This window comes from Panthera uncia, chromosome D1 (assembly GCF_023721935.1).
Source record: "Panthera uncia isolate 11264 chromosome D1, Puncia_PCG_1.0, whole genome shotgun sequence".
Taxonomy (NCBI): Eukaryota; Metazoa; Chordata; class Mammalia; order Carnivora; family Felidae; genus Panthera; species Panthera uncia.
In genome coordinates this window covers 5962308-5975150 of record NC_064808.1, presented here as the reverse complement: position 1 = coordinate 5975150, position 12843 = coordinate 5962308, and the positions used below count along the sequence as shown (strand labels likewise).

Here is a 12843-nt window from a genome sequence, read left to right as displayed (position 1 = left end):
GATCTATCCCCGGCAGCCTTATTCTTGCCCCCTTCGCTTCTGGGGTAAGTGGTAGCTGTCCCCTTGACTCCTCTGTCGATGTAACAGCTGTGGGACCAGCTGTCTGTGTGTCAGAGCGAGGCCCTGCCTCTGCCTCCTGCTGACCCCAAGGGCAGAGGCTCTGCCGGTTTTCTTCCAGTTTGTTTCAAGATATAAAAAATGTTCAGAGTGATATGTGCACATATAAAAAATTCAAACCCTGTAAAGGGGATGTAGCGACATCCTTCTCTAACCCCAGCCTCCCTTCCCACAGAGGCAGCAGTTGTGGCCAGTCGCTTGCATTTCTTTCTGGATAATCCTGTGTACCTATTTCACTACAGAGGCCCCGGCACACCACATCCGGTCTCGCACTTTGGACTGTTCAGTTAACGGTACATCTAGGAGCTCACCGCTTGTCCTTTTTGGCCTACCTTGGGCTTTTCGAAACACATCTGTGTGGTAGTCAGTGTTTAAATTTACCCATTTTCCCTTGTGAGGAGCAATTAGATTGTTTCTAGCAATTTTTACGGTGTATAAGGCTATACTGAGTATCTGCCTATGTGGTTGTTTGTGTATATGGGCAACTGTGCCTTTGGGGGAAGGTTTCTGGGTCTTGGTCTGTGTGTCTTTCTGAATATGATGGGTGCTGCCAGCCCACGCTCGCCGTAGCTCCATTCTTCTGCTTCACGTTTTCCCGCACTTCACCAACACCGTTCTTAAACTTGGTTACTTGTCAATGTGAGAAGTAAAAATAGCATTTCATTGTAGTTTTGAGTTCTATTTCTATTGGGCTGCGTACTTACAGATTCTTCAAGAGCTTTTCATATATTGAAGAAATTAACCCTTTGTCACTGATGCGGCAAATACTTGCCTGTTTGTCGTTGATCTGGCTTTTGTGTTTCATGCTAGAATGTTGCTGTTCAGAGTTTTAAATACACTTATGTATCAATGTTTTCTTTTAGGGCTTCTGGGTTTTATGACTCAGGTTGTGAAGTGCCCCCCAACCCCCGCCCCATTCCAGACGCAGTGGTTCCCTGCAGCCCGGCCTTGGCCGTTTGGGGTTTTATCTTTGCTGAGTAGAAGGTAAACCCCAGTGTCGCCGTGGTTCAGTTTCCACTTTGTGATTCTGTAAAGCTGAGTGAACACTTTGTTGGCCGACGTGTGTGACTGTTTGTGCCTCAGTTATGTGTTCATCTCCTGAGAACTCTTCACTGGAGGACGTTTACCCTCGAATGACTACAAAACATTGTTTAAGTTTGTAGTTTGCCCTTTTTTCCTTTTTTTTAAGTTGACGCGCGATGCTGCCGCGTTGCTTTCAAGTTATAATTTGCCTTTTAAATTTACTTGTTGCATCTTGCCAGTGGTTTTCAGTTTTGTTGTCAAGTCTGTTATTTTGATCGTGGTTTCATACTTTGATGTGCTGCTGTATTTCCCACTGGCTTCCTTGTGCTTTCATTTTTGACATTTGACATAACTCTTTAATCCGTCTAGAAGTCGTGTTGGTGTTTGTACAGTGTGAGGTAAGAATCCAATTAGTTCAAGATGGCTGATTTCCCCAGCGCCGCTTCCTGGATGATGCCTTCTCTACTGATCTGAAGCTTGTTAGTTATGTACTAAGTACCTTTAATGTAATTGAGTATGTTTCTGAACTTTCTAGTTTGTTCCGCCGATCTATCTTTCCTCCGCCAGTCCAGTGTTTTCATTATATTAGCTTTATCACATCTGATTGTAAAAGGTGGTAATACAAGCCCCTGGCATTCTTTTTTAAGGTACTCTGATTTTTACTGGAATTGCATTATGTTTATCGATATGTTATGACGTTGAGACTTTCCATCTAGGAACAGGCCCTCCCTGTTCGTTTAGGATTGGATGATTTTCGTGTCCCTCAGAAATTTTAGCCCTCTCTTAGGCAAGTTATGGACATTTATGAAGTTCGCTCCTAGATATGTTATATTCTGTATTGTGGTTAGATATATTTTTCCATTAAAATTCCTGGTTGTGGTAGTATATGATAAGACTTGTTTTATAGGTATACATTATTTCGGACATAAATAGGCTGATTATTAAGGCCAATTGGAAGACAATATAGCATCCAGGCTAAAAGGGCTTTTGAGTCAGATGACTCTGCTCTCATGCTTGACTTGCCCCTTATTTATTTTCTGTGCCACGAGCTCTCTGCCTCAGTTTCTCCATTTGTAAGAAGGGATAATCATATTATCTACTAAGAAGTGGGATGAGGGTTTAATGAAATAAAGAGGCATCGTGCTCAGTGCTCTGCTGACACGGAGTGAGCACTGTTCTACTGGAGTTTCAGAGTAAGAGTCATCTTTAATGGTTCTGTCATCCATGTGATTCATTCCGTTTTTCATGCTTCTCTCCTGTCTTGCTGGCATTGGCTGTAATCACTAATGAGCTGTGAGCATCGTGGTCTTGTTCCCACCCAATCCGCTGGTGGGATCTGTCGGCGGATAGAGGGGTCAGGCTGGCCCTGGCAGGTGTGCACAAGCCCCAGCAGCACACTTCAGGCTGCCCGTTGGTTGTCATCCTGACGGTCCTCAGCTGGAGTGATCTGACAGACCTCTTCAAATTTTAATATTCACGTATTTGTTTTATCATGTATTTGAAAATTGCTGGTTTTCTATTTATGGTGGTAATACAACATTTCCTTTTAAGAGAAATATATTTGTTCTCTTTTTAATTGAAATGTCCCCCCACATACTGTAAGATTCATACTGTCAACGTGTACAATTCAGTGGGTTTTAGTGTGTTCACCGTGTTTTGCCAACCGTCACTGTCATCCCATTTCCAGGACTTTTTCATTTTCCCAAACAGAAGCCTGATCCCCATAAAACAGTAACTTCCCATCCCTCCCTCCCTCCTCTCGGTTCCCCCCCCACACTTTTTTTCCTGCATTTTCATTATTGTAACTGATCAAAGTCTGTTTGCAATAGATGTGAATGTGAGTTAAGTACATGTGACATTGATTTGGCAGAGGCAACCTAGTGATTGGCAAGAACACAGCACGAGCAGCTTCTGCAGGTTGGTGTTCCTCCTCCTGGTTCCTGATAACCTTTACTATACTCTCTGTCTATTTGCCTATTCTAGGTTCCTCCTACGAACGGAATCATACATTTGTCCTTTTGTGTCCGTCCTACTTCAGTTAGCACAGCGTTTGCAAGTTTCATTCACGTTGCAGCATGTAACAATACTCGATTCCTTTGTGAGGCTGAATACGCCCTTGGTGTGGCTACACCACATTTTGTTGATCCAGTCATTTGTTGGACATTTGGGTCGTTTCCACTCATTTGGCTATTATGAATAATACCTCTATGCACTTTTTATGTGAATTTGTTTTAAATTGTCTTTGGTGTGTGCCTCAGAGTGGAAGTGCTGGGTCAGATAACTCTGTGCTTAACTTTTTGAGGATCCGCAAAACTGTCTCCCAGTGTAGCTGCACCATTTTACATTCTCGCCATTAATTGATGAGGTTTCTGATTTCTCCACACCCTCAACCCTTGTTCTTATTTGGCTGTGTGTGTGTGTGTGTGTGTGTGTGTGTGTGTGTGTGTGGTTTTTATATAAGCTCTATGCCCAGTGTAGGATTTGAACTCCCAACCCGGGGTCGCATGCTCATCCACCCAAGCCAGCCAGGCACCCCTCTGGCTTTTTGATCATGGCCATCCTAATGGGTGTGACGTGGTATCTCCTGTGATTTTGATTTGCACTTCTCTCATGACTAACAGTGTCTAGCACCTTTCCATGTGCTTGTTGGCCATGTGTAGATCTTCTCTAGAGAACTGTCTATACTGATCTTTTGTCCCCTTTTTAATTGAGTGTTTATCTTTTCATTATTGAATTTTAAGAGTTCTTTGTGTATTCTGGATACTAGAGCCTTATCATGTTTTTCCCTTCTGGGGGTCGTGTTTCCACTTTCTTGGTAGTGTTCTTTGACATAAAATAAATTTATATGTCGAAAGTAACTTGATTTAAGGAAAAAAAAAAAAAAACTAGGACTGGTTATACGGCAAAAAATGTCCAGGTGTCGTGTGAATGATTAAGGTTTGGGGGCAGAGAAAAGAGTGTTCCGATCCTGTAGCGTGAAGTGGGTGAGCACTCCTTCCTGTGTGACGTCAGCGGGTTCCACCTGGTGCGTGTGCCGGGGTCGTCTCGTTGGAGTGCTTGGAAGGTTTGGTTTTGTTTTTTATGTCCAGTAATAGATAATGGATTTATTCAGATGTCTTTTCTGCATTCCCCACACCCCCCGCCCCCCGCCGCTGCCCCCCCAAGCATCGAGTTTTTCTCCTTTCATTCTCTCATGATTAATTACATCACGGAATATTATGGCCTCCTGTGGTTTCTGAAACACACCGGTCCCAAGCCTGGAGCTCTATTCCGCCAACACAGAAATGAATCAGAAGGTCCCCTTCAGCTTCAGGGCGTTGTCAGGCAGGCTTCCGTATCAGGACCTCAGGAAAGGCAGAGACGCTTTTAAGAGCAGCAGCAAAGAGCAAACCTCTGAGCTGGACAACTGACTTTCTGTTCCCTGCTTTGCCACCTAGCACGTGACGTTGGCCACATTTCTAAACTCCTTGAAGCCGGTTTCCTTAATAAAATGGGGACAAAAATAAAGTCAGAACATAACTCGTGGTTTGCGTGAGGCTGAGATGAGGGGTCACACGGCACAGGTGCTGGGAGTGAGGGGCCCTGCAGTTTCCGGTCCCTGTCAGCCTCCCCACTTTGCACAGTTGACTGGACACAGAGTGTTGGGTAATGCCGCCCGGGCTGCCACTTCCTTTTGGAGATTCCAAGTTCTTTGCGAACTTCCAATGTCTTCCTGAGTTATAGGCTAGTCCGTATTTCTCTTTCATTGTAAGTCAATTTGTTTGAATTAAGGTTTCTAAGAAAATTGCCTTCTTAAATACGTATTAGTGTAGAGCTTTTTTTTTTTTTTTTTTTTTGCATTTTAATATCCTTGTCAATGGTTTTTGGGGGTGGAAGGAAAAAAAATAGTTTTCACTTTTTATTCCTAGTTTATCTCTGACAGACTTTCGAGAAATCTATTTTACTGGTTTTTTCAAAGAAGCAGCTTTAGAGAGAATACCCAGTTCTGTTTTCATGTTGTAATTTATTAATTTCTGCTTTTACTTCATTAATTCTTGTGCTCTCCTTGGATGTTGTTTGTCCCTCTTTTTCCAGTCTTGCCTTACGTGCTTAGTGCGGAAGGCGGGGGAGGCAGAGCGCGGTCAGGGAGGCTGTGGCAGGAGGCGGTCCTGCTCTAGCCCCACTGTGACCACGGACAGAGCCCTCCAATGCTGACGCGTGGACCCTCCGTAAGGGAGGCAGCTGCTGCCCCCGCCCCGCTCCTGCTACCCCCGCCGCCAGAGGATGCGTGGAGGCCAGTTAGTGGCCAGGGCCCAGCGGGAGCATGGGGGGCGTTCTGCAGGGGGGAACGGCCACCTGCTGTTGCTTCGGTCCACAGTTCGGTTTCTAACGATCACTCCAACCAACAGCCTCCTCGGTGTCCAGATACTCGGCTGGTCTCCACAGACACAGGCAGGCGAGATGAAAGGCCTTGCCTTCCCGTGGTGCCCCCGTTCTCCTGGGGGACGGGTCTCCGATGGTGACTAGATAGATGGTGAGTGAACACGGTGCGGCAACAGCCACCGGGGATGGAGTGCAGCCTGAGGGTGAAGACAGAGCCCTAACCCAGGGGAGACCTTTGAGCTGTCGCTTGACAGGTAGGCGAGGCTGTAAGGAAGAGCATTCCTGGCTGAGAAAAGGGCGATAGCAAAGCCTCTGAGCTGTGAAGGAAGCTGGCTGGAGCTGGGAGTGCAGGTGGGGCTGGCCGGGCCACGGTGGGGACTCAGGAGGTGCCCCTTGGTGCACCCGAAGGCTCCCCGTCTGTATTTGGGAAAAGAGTTTATTGTCCTTATTTCCTATTTGCTTTTGCTTTTAGTTCTGATGTATCATTTGAACATAGTTATTTAAAGAGTGCGCTTTAAATTTCCCGAGGTTTCGGAAGGGTTGTGTTTTGTTGTTTTTAACTATTATAATCGATTTCTATTTTAATGAACGGTTACCTGAGGAAGTGCCCGGTACAGTTTCTGCCTTTTTGGATCTGTGGCTCCCTTTCTTCGCTGCTTAAGGTATGATTATTTTTATAAATGCTCCATGGCGTTTGAGAAAGTATTCTTTGTCACATTCCGTACGTTGGGTCCGTCCCTCTCGACGGTTTGGGGTCCAGTCCAAAGCCACGACGTCCCCATGTAATGCGAAGCGTGATTCCATTTTCCCCACCACTCGTGGTTCTCTCCGCTGCCCCCAAGACTGCTCACCGGTTTTGTTCTGTGTGTTTCGCTGCAGTGTATTTGGTGCGTGGAGTCCGGCCCTGCCGCGTGGAGTGCCGGGTGCTGACCGGGCAGACGGGAGCCCACCCCCTCCCCACCCCCACCTCACTGTCTCCTCCTTTGCGGGTTGAACGAAGTACCTGTGTGTTGGAATTTTCAACTGTTGAACCTTGAAACCATTTTTCCATCTCTCGTCTGTTTCCTGCCCGTGTCGTGTCTTCGTTGTATACAGTAGTGATCGGGAGCCATTTTGCTTCTTCCACTTCAGGCTACCTTGTAGACACAGTGACTCTGTTGAAATAATCCGCCTGTTCTGGCTGAGGCTCTCTGGGGTGTTCCAGGCTGTGAGCCTGCCACTGTCACCTCGTGGGCTTCTGCGTGGGCTGGTTCCAGCATTTTGTAATCCTGAATTACACGGGCACAGGCGTCTTTGGGCAAATCCTCTTTTATACCTCCAGGCTGCTCTTGGTTGTCCCCCCGGCCGGAGGCAAGGGGCGGGAATTGCTTGCTTCTCTTCGCTCACTGCCCTGGGTCCAGATGTTTGGAAAGGGCCGGTTATGCACTCCTGTTTTGCCCACTGCCCTGCCAACACAAGTTTTTCTGCTTTTGCCTGTGAGTGTGGAGTGCTTCCTTGAAGCCATTTTATTTTATTTTTATTTTATTTTTCCCTTGAAGCCATTTTAATTTTCACTGGGGACACGTTTCCTGTGTAGGTCACTCTCTGAGTTTCCTTAAGCAGACACCTTGAGGGTCTTGTCACTAACATGTTGAATTAATTCTTTGCTCATCTTACAGACTGTGTTTTGACTACCCCCCCATTTTTTAAGGACTTTTAAGGTCAGAGCTTTGTTCCTCCGTCAGGTTGGGACTTAGATGGCTATGCACGGTTCCTCTTTCCTGCTGCAGTAAGTAAGTGCCTGCCTTTTGTGGTGTGTTTGGGGGCTGAAGCCTGGAGAGAGGCCAGGAGGGGCGATGGGCAAGCGAGGAGGTGGGGGAGAGGTGAGGGAGATGGGTGAGGGGGATGGAAGTCTGGCTCTGAGCTCACCCAGTGGTCCCCAGACCTTGGTGTGTGTGTGTGTGTGTGTGTGTGTGTGTGTGTGTGTGAGAGAGAGAGAGAGAGAGACAAGACTGGCTGTGCTTACAGAACATCCGTCAGGACTAGTAGAGAGGACCCGTTTTCAGCCTGGCCTGGTGTGACCCTGAACAGGTCTCAGTCCTCTCTGAGCCTCACCTTCTCCTCTGGACTCCGCTGGAGAAGGGCTACTGGGCTCCTCCGGGCTGGTGAGAGGGGTCCAGGAGCCCTCCCCTCGTAAGAGGCCAGGACAGGACTCCTGGATGAGGACCGCAGAGCTTGGGGGTGCTCCCACTGGACCCGCCGTGGGCCCACAGGAGGCAGAGCCCAGCCTGGGAGCAGCAGGTGCTTGGGGCCCAGATGGGGAGGGTGGCCCAGGGCAGGTAAAGTGGCCCAGGGTCCAGGGTACGCTTCCTGTTCCTGTCTCTGGGGCCCTGGTGACTCAGACCGTCCTCTCGGGGAACTCAGACACGGGGCCAGAGGCTGGTGGGGACACTGTGCTTCTGACTTCATTTTCAAGCAGTGGCAGCTTCGCAGGAAGGACCCCACAGCCGGCACTGGTGGAGAGAGCGAGGACGGCAGGCCAGGCAGGTGGGCTAGACTGTGTGGCCCCACACAGCAGGGGCCCAGCAGATGCGGAGGACCACTGGCATTTGAGCTAGGCTGGGGTGCTTGAAATTTCCTCTAGTTCTTAGATTTCCTGTTCTGGATGAAAAACTTGAAAGTTTTGCCTTTAATTATAAAAGTCATCTGCATACAGTTAAAAATTCAAGCCATGGAAAAGGTATAAAATGAAAGTAAAATCCTTCTCCCCTCACTCATCCCAGCCCTACTGCAGAGAGGTGGCCTCTCCCATTTCTTAGGATCTTTTTGGAAATTTCCATCTACATACGAAGACATTGCCCTACAGTGAGCAGGACCATAACTTGTGGTTCAGTTTTCCGTCGGACTTTGTGAGCTCCTGCAGTTGGGATGTGCATCCAGCACAACAGGAAACATGTGTCCATGCGGCCAAGGGGACACGCGTCCCCCTGGCTGCACCTTTGACAGGGCTGTCAGGGCAGCGAGGGGGAACCTGGGAGGGAGAGGGGCCCGGAGCCGCCGCAGGTGTTTCTTTTACTGGACGCGGCCCATGGCCGCGTTCAGGTTTTGCTTTTCACCTTTGAGTCTGTGAGAAAACAAGCAGGAAAAAGCAAAAGGCGCTGGTGGTGGCACGCCCGGTGCTGCTGGGCCAGGGTTCGAGTCCCTGTGGCGTCTCTGCTTCCTTCCTGCTCCCCATTCCGGGCCCTTGCCCTCCGTGGTCCTGAGGAGAGACGTTGGGCTGAAGCACCCAGGGCCTCCCCCAGGAGTGCTCCCCTCCACGGTCTCCTCCATCGCCCCCTTGGAGGACCCGGGGCTGGGCTCTCAAGGGCTCTCCCCCTCCCTTGGGCCGTATGTAGATGAACTAGCCCCATCCGAACCAATCCTTCGAGAAGAAGAGGAGAGCTTGGGAGCTGTGAACCCCAAGGCCGAGGGTGTGTGTGCTCCCCGCCCGGTCTCCTCCATCTGAGGCTCCCAGGACCAACTCACCACCGCCCTCCACCTCCGAGGACCAGGATGGCTCTTCTGGGAAGGCTGAGGGGGTGAGGAGTTCTGGGCTGGCAGGTCAGGGTGTGGGGTGGCCCTGGGGGAGAAGAAGGCAGGGCCAACGCACACACGGGCCCTGGGGCAGGAAATGGGGCGGGAGGGGCCAGAATGGGCACCGAGGGATCTGAGACTGCACTCTCCAGGCTCCTGGGACCTGGATGGATCCCAGGAGACACCCCACCCCCACCACCGCCCCGCCTCCTGCCTGGGACCCAACAGGGACAGTATGCTGTGATCCTGAGCAAGCTCCACGCAAGCCCCAGCAGCGGCTGCCTCTGCCTCTCTCCAGCTTTGTCAGCCTCCCCATCCCTTCCCCGCATCCCAGAAAGAGGTCAGAGGATCACAATCCATTTCACTGGCCACAGTGCTGATGGCTGCCTTGTCTCCAGCCCAGCCCATGGTCACGCCATCAGTGCAGAGCCTGATTTGGGGCTCGATCCCCTGAACCTTGAGATCATGACCTGAGTCAAGATCAAGGGTCCGACGCTCAACCAACTGAGCCAGCCAGGCACCCTGACAAAACCTCTTTTAAGGGACTTCCAGGAAGCCTGGCTGGCTCAGTCAGCGGAGCATGTGACTCTTGATCTAAGGGCCATGAGTTCTAGCCCCATGTTGGGGGTAGAGTTTAGTTAATACAAAAAATAAAAAAAAAATAAGGGACCTTGGCTTGGGTCCTCCTAAAGGAGACTGATGGCCGCTTTGTCATCGTCTGCAATCCCTCAACCTCTTAGCAAATTTTGGTGACAGAAAATTGCCCTGTGGATCTGGTGTTTCTGGCTGAGGTGGTGAGAGGAGGCAGCAGGAAGCTGTGGTCTTGGCGGGTGGCCTGTGTGCATCCTTAGCAGCCAGGCCTGACACTAAGGTCACAATGTCCACCAAGGTGCCTGTCTATCTGAAGTGCGGCCACCACATGAGTCAGAAGAAGCCTTGGGACCTTTAGTCCTTGGACATGATCAACCAGCTGCTAGGGGCTGACAGGCTTATGCTCGTGCATAAGCAAAGGCGGGGAGGCCGGGAAGAAATGACAGAGAGGAGCCAACATGTCTCAAAGAGCATGGACCTGAGTGTGACCTAGCCTGTTTGAGACTCAGTTTCCCCATCTCTAAAACTGAGTCAATGGTACCTACCTTGCAGGGTTGTGGGGAAAACTAGGAATAACATTTATGAATTGCCACATGGAAGGTATTCAAAAATGGCTATGGACGTAAAGGAACTCGGAACTTGGGAACGAGACGACTGTAAAGCAGGAAAAGCAGGCTGGAATCAGCTGGGAACAGCTTTGCCTGCAAGGCTGAGCAGAGGCAGTGGGGAGCTGCAGATGAATTTTAAGCAGAAGAGACACATGATCAGATCCAGGTTCTAGAAGGGTCACCACCCAGGCCAATGAAAGACAGACCAAAGGTCAAAGCGGAGGAAGCCAGTGCAGGATGAGGAGGACTGGACGAGGCAGGGACAGTGAGAACAGAGGTGGGGAGAGTGTTAAGATGGGGCTTGGTGTCTGATTGGTACAGACCACGTGGGCAGCTGGAGGCAACTTCAAGCCTCAGTTTCCCCTTCTTCCATTCTCCACTGGTTCTTCATCCTTCTGACCCTGTGGATCCCAGACTCCCCCCTCACCCCCAGCCTCTCCTGCCTCCAGGTCCTGTGTCAGATTTCATCGTGGAGGCTGAATTTGACCAGGAGGCATTTTGCTTGGCTTTGTGGCCTTTTTTAAATGTTTAAAAATTTTTTATTGAGGACACACACACGCACAATGTAAAACCTGCCATTTAACCAGTTTTAAGTCTTTAATTCGATGGCATTAATGACATTCACAAAGTTGTGCAACCATCACCACTATTTCCAAATCTCTTTCATAGCCCCCGACAAGCCACATCCATTAGTTATTCCCATTTCCCCTCCCCCACAGCCCCTGGTGACCTCTACCCTACTTTCTGTTTCTATGAATCTGCCAATTCTAGATATTTCATATAAATAGAATCTAAAATAATTGTCCCAGGAAACTAAGGCAACACTGTATGTTAACTATACTGAAGTTAAATTTTTATATTCTTTTTTTTAAGGCAGGAGAGTTTTGGGTTTTTTTTAAATGTTTATTTTTGAGAGAGAGAGAGCATGAGCAGGACAGGGGCAGAGAGAGGGGAACAGAGGATCCAAAGCAGACTGTGCACTGACAGCAGCAAGCCCGATGTGGGGCTTGAACTCTGGAACTGCAAGATCATGATCTGAGCCTAAGTCAGACACTCAAGTGACTGAGCCACGCAGGTGCCCCGGAGTTAAAAATTTTTTTAAAGAAAAAAAACCCCTTATATATATTTTTAAAATATTTTATTTATTTTCAAGAGGTAGGGGAGGGGCACAGAGGAAGGGGGACAGAGCGTCCGAAGCAGGCTCTGCGCTGACACCTGCCTGCTGCGGGGCTAGAACTCACAAACTGTGAGATCATGCTCTGAACCGAAGTTGGATGCTCAATCGACTGAGCCACCCACGTGCCCCCCAAAGACCCTTAAATCTTAATGAAAGAAAGAAAAATAACTTCTTCTTTTCATTAATAAAAGTAAATAATAAATAAAATAAAATAAAAATTGTCCTTTGGGGTCTGACTTCCTCCACTTGGCGTGTTTTCAGGGTTCATCGATGCTGTAGCATGTGTCAATGCTTCTTTCTTTTTTATGTCCAAATAACACTGTAGGCAGGGGGTGGGGAGCTGAAGGGCCAGCACCTTCTTGCCTGCAAGGTCCCCCTTCAGCGCTTGGGTGGCTTGTCCCTTCGACCTTGGGAGACGAAGACAAGAAAAAAGGACACCCTCCTTAGAGCTTCACCCAGCTGGAAGGCCACACTTGACCTGGACCTGAGTTGAGGCCAGAGTAGCCAAGAAAGGGGGATGTGCTTTCCCCGGGTCCCCTGGAATTGTGCCCCCCATCCTCCCTGCATCACGCACCAGCCCAAAGGCCCTGGGAAGCCACTCCCGGTTGCTGTACTGGGCTGGAGAAAGGGAATCTGAAGGGACTAGGAGGCGGCTCCCACACGGGGGCGGGGCGGGGGCGGCAGGACTGTCCTTCATGCCCATCTCTGGGTCAGTTCTGCTCAGCCTAGCACAAGGCGGGGGCTCAGCGGCACTTACAGGAGTGAGATCGCAAGGACAAAGTGGCCTACGAAGGAGAGGTTTGAGGCTCACCCCCTCCCGGCACCATGCCCATTTCCAGAGCCTAAATTTGCCTCCTGCTTGAGTTGTGTCAGGATAGGAACCACACGGGGGCCATCAGCCATGCCATCCCTTGCTTGACTACTCCTGGTGGGTCTTCCCTCCTTGAAGGTACGTAGCTGTTCTGGCCCTGTCTTCCCTCCTCCACTGCTGGCAACCTCTGCAAGCTCCCATGCCTCCCCCTTTCAGGGCAGGGACTGGTCCCAAGGATTCCAGCCACTGTGCTGCCTGCCTCACAGTGCCAGCACCTCTCCCCAGCTCTGAGGCCCTGCTTCTTCCACCACCTCAAGAGCTTGTCTGTAATGCAGGGAACACTGTCACGCAGGCTGCTTGGCCAAACGTCAGAAGCCCTTCTCTAGCAGCCAAGATGTAGCTGCCCTTGGTCAGCATGATCCTCCATCACCTGGCTGGTCTACGTGATGGGCATCAAACCTGGTACCACCGGAGGGAAACTCTCCATGTCCAGAAGGAAGGAGGTCAGTCAGTCCTAGCCAGGTGCCTCATCCATCTATAGGACAGAAGAGAGCAGTTCAGCCTTCTGGGCCCCCACCCCCTTAGCCCTGAAAAGGCAAGAG

At 49.8% G+C, this 12843-nt stretch overlaps 1 protein-coding gene across 1 annotated transcript in view; it reads left to right on the top strand.

The window, feature by feature from the left end:
* CDC42EP2 (CDC42 effector protein 2) overlaps positions 1–11302 on the top strand; it is a 111857-nt gene extending 100555 nt beyond the window's left edge. Inside the window, exon 3 of the transcript XR_007454670.1 lies at positions 10420–11302. The gene's annotated coding sequence lies outside the window, so the exon portion shown is untranslated. The remainder of the gene's footprint in view (positions 1–10419) is intronic.
* The last annotated feature ends 1541 nt before the right edge of the window (positions 11303–12843 follow it).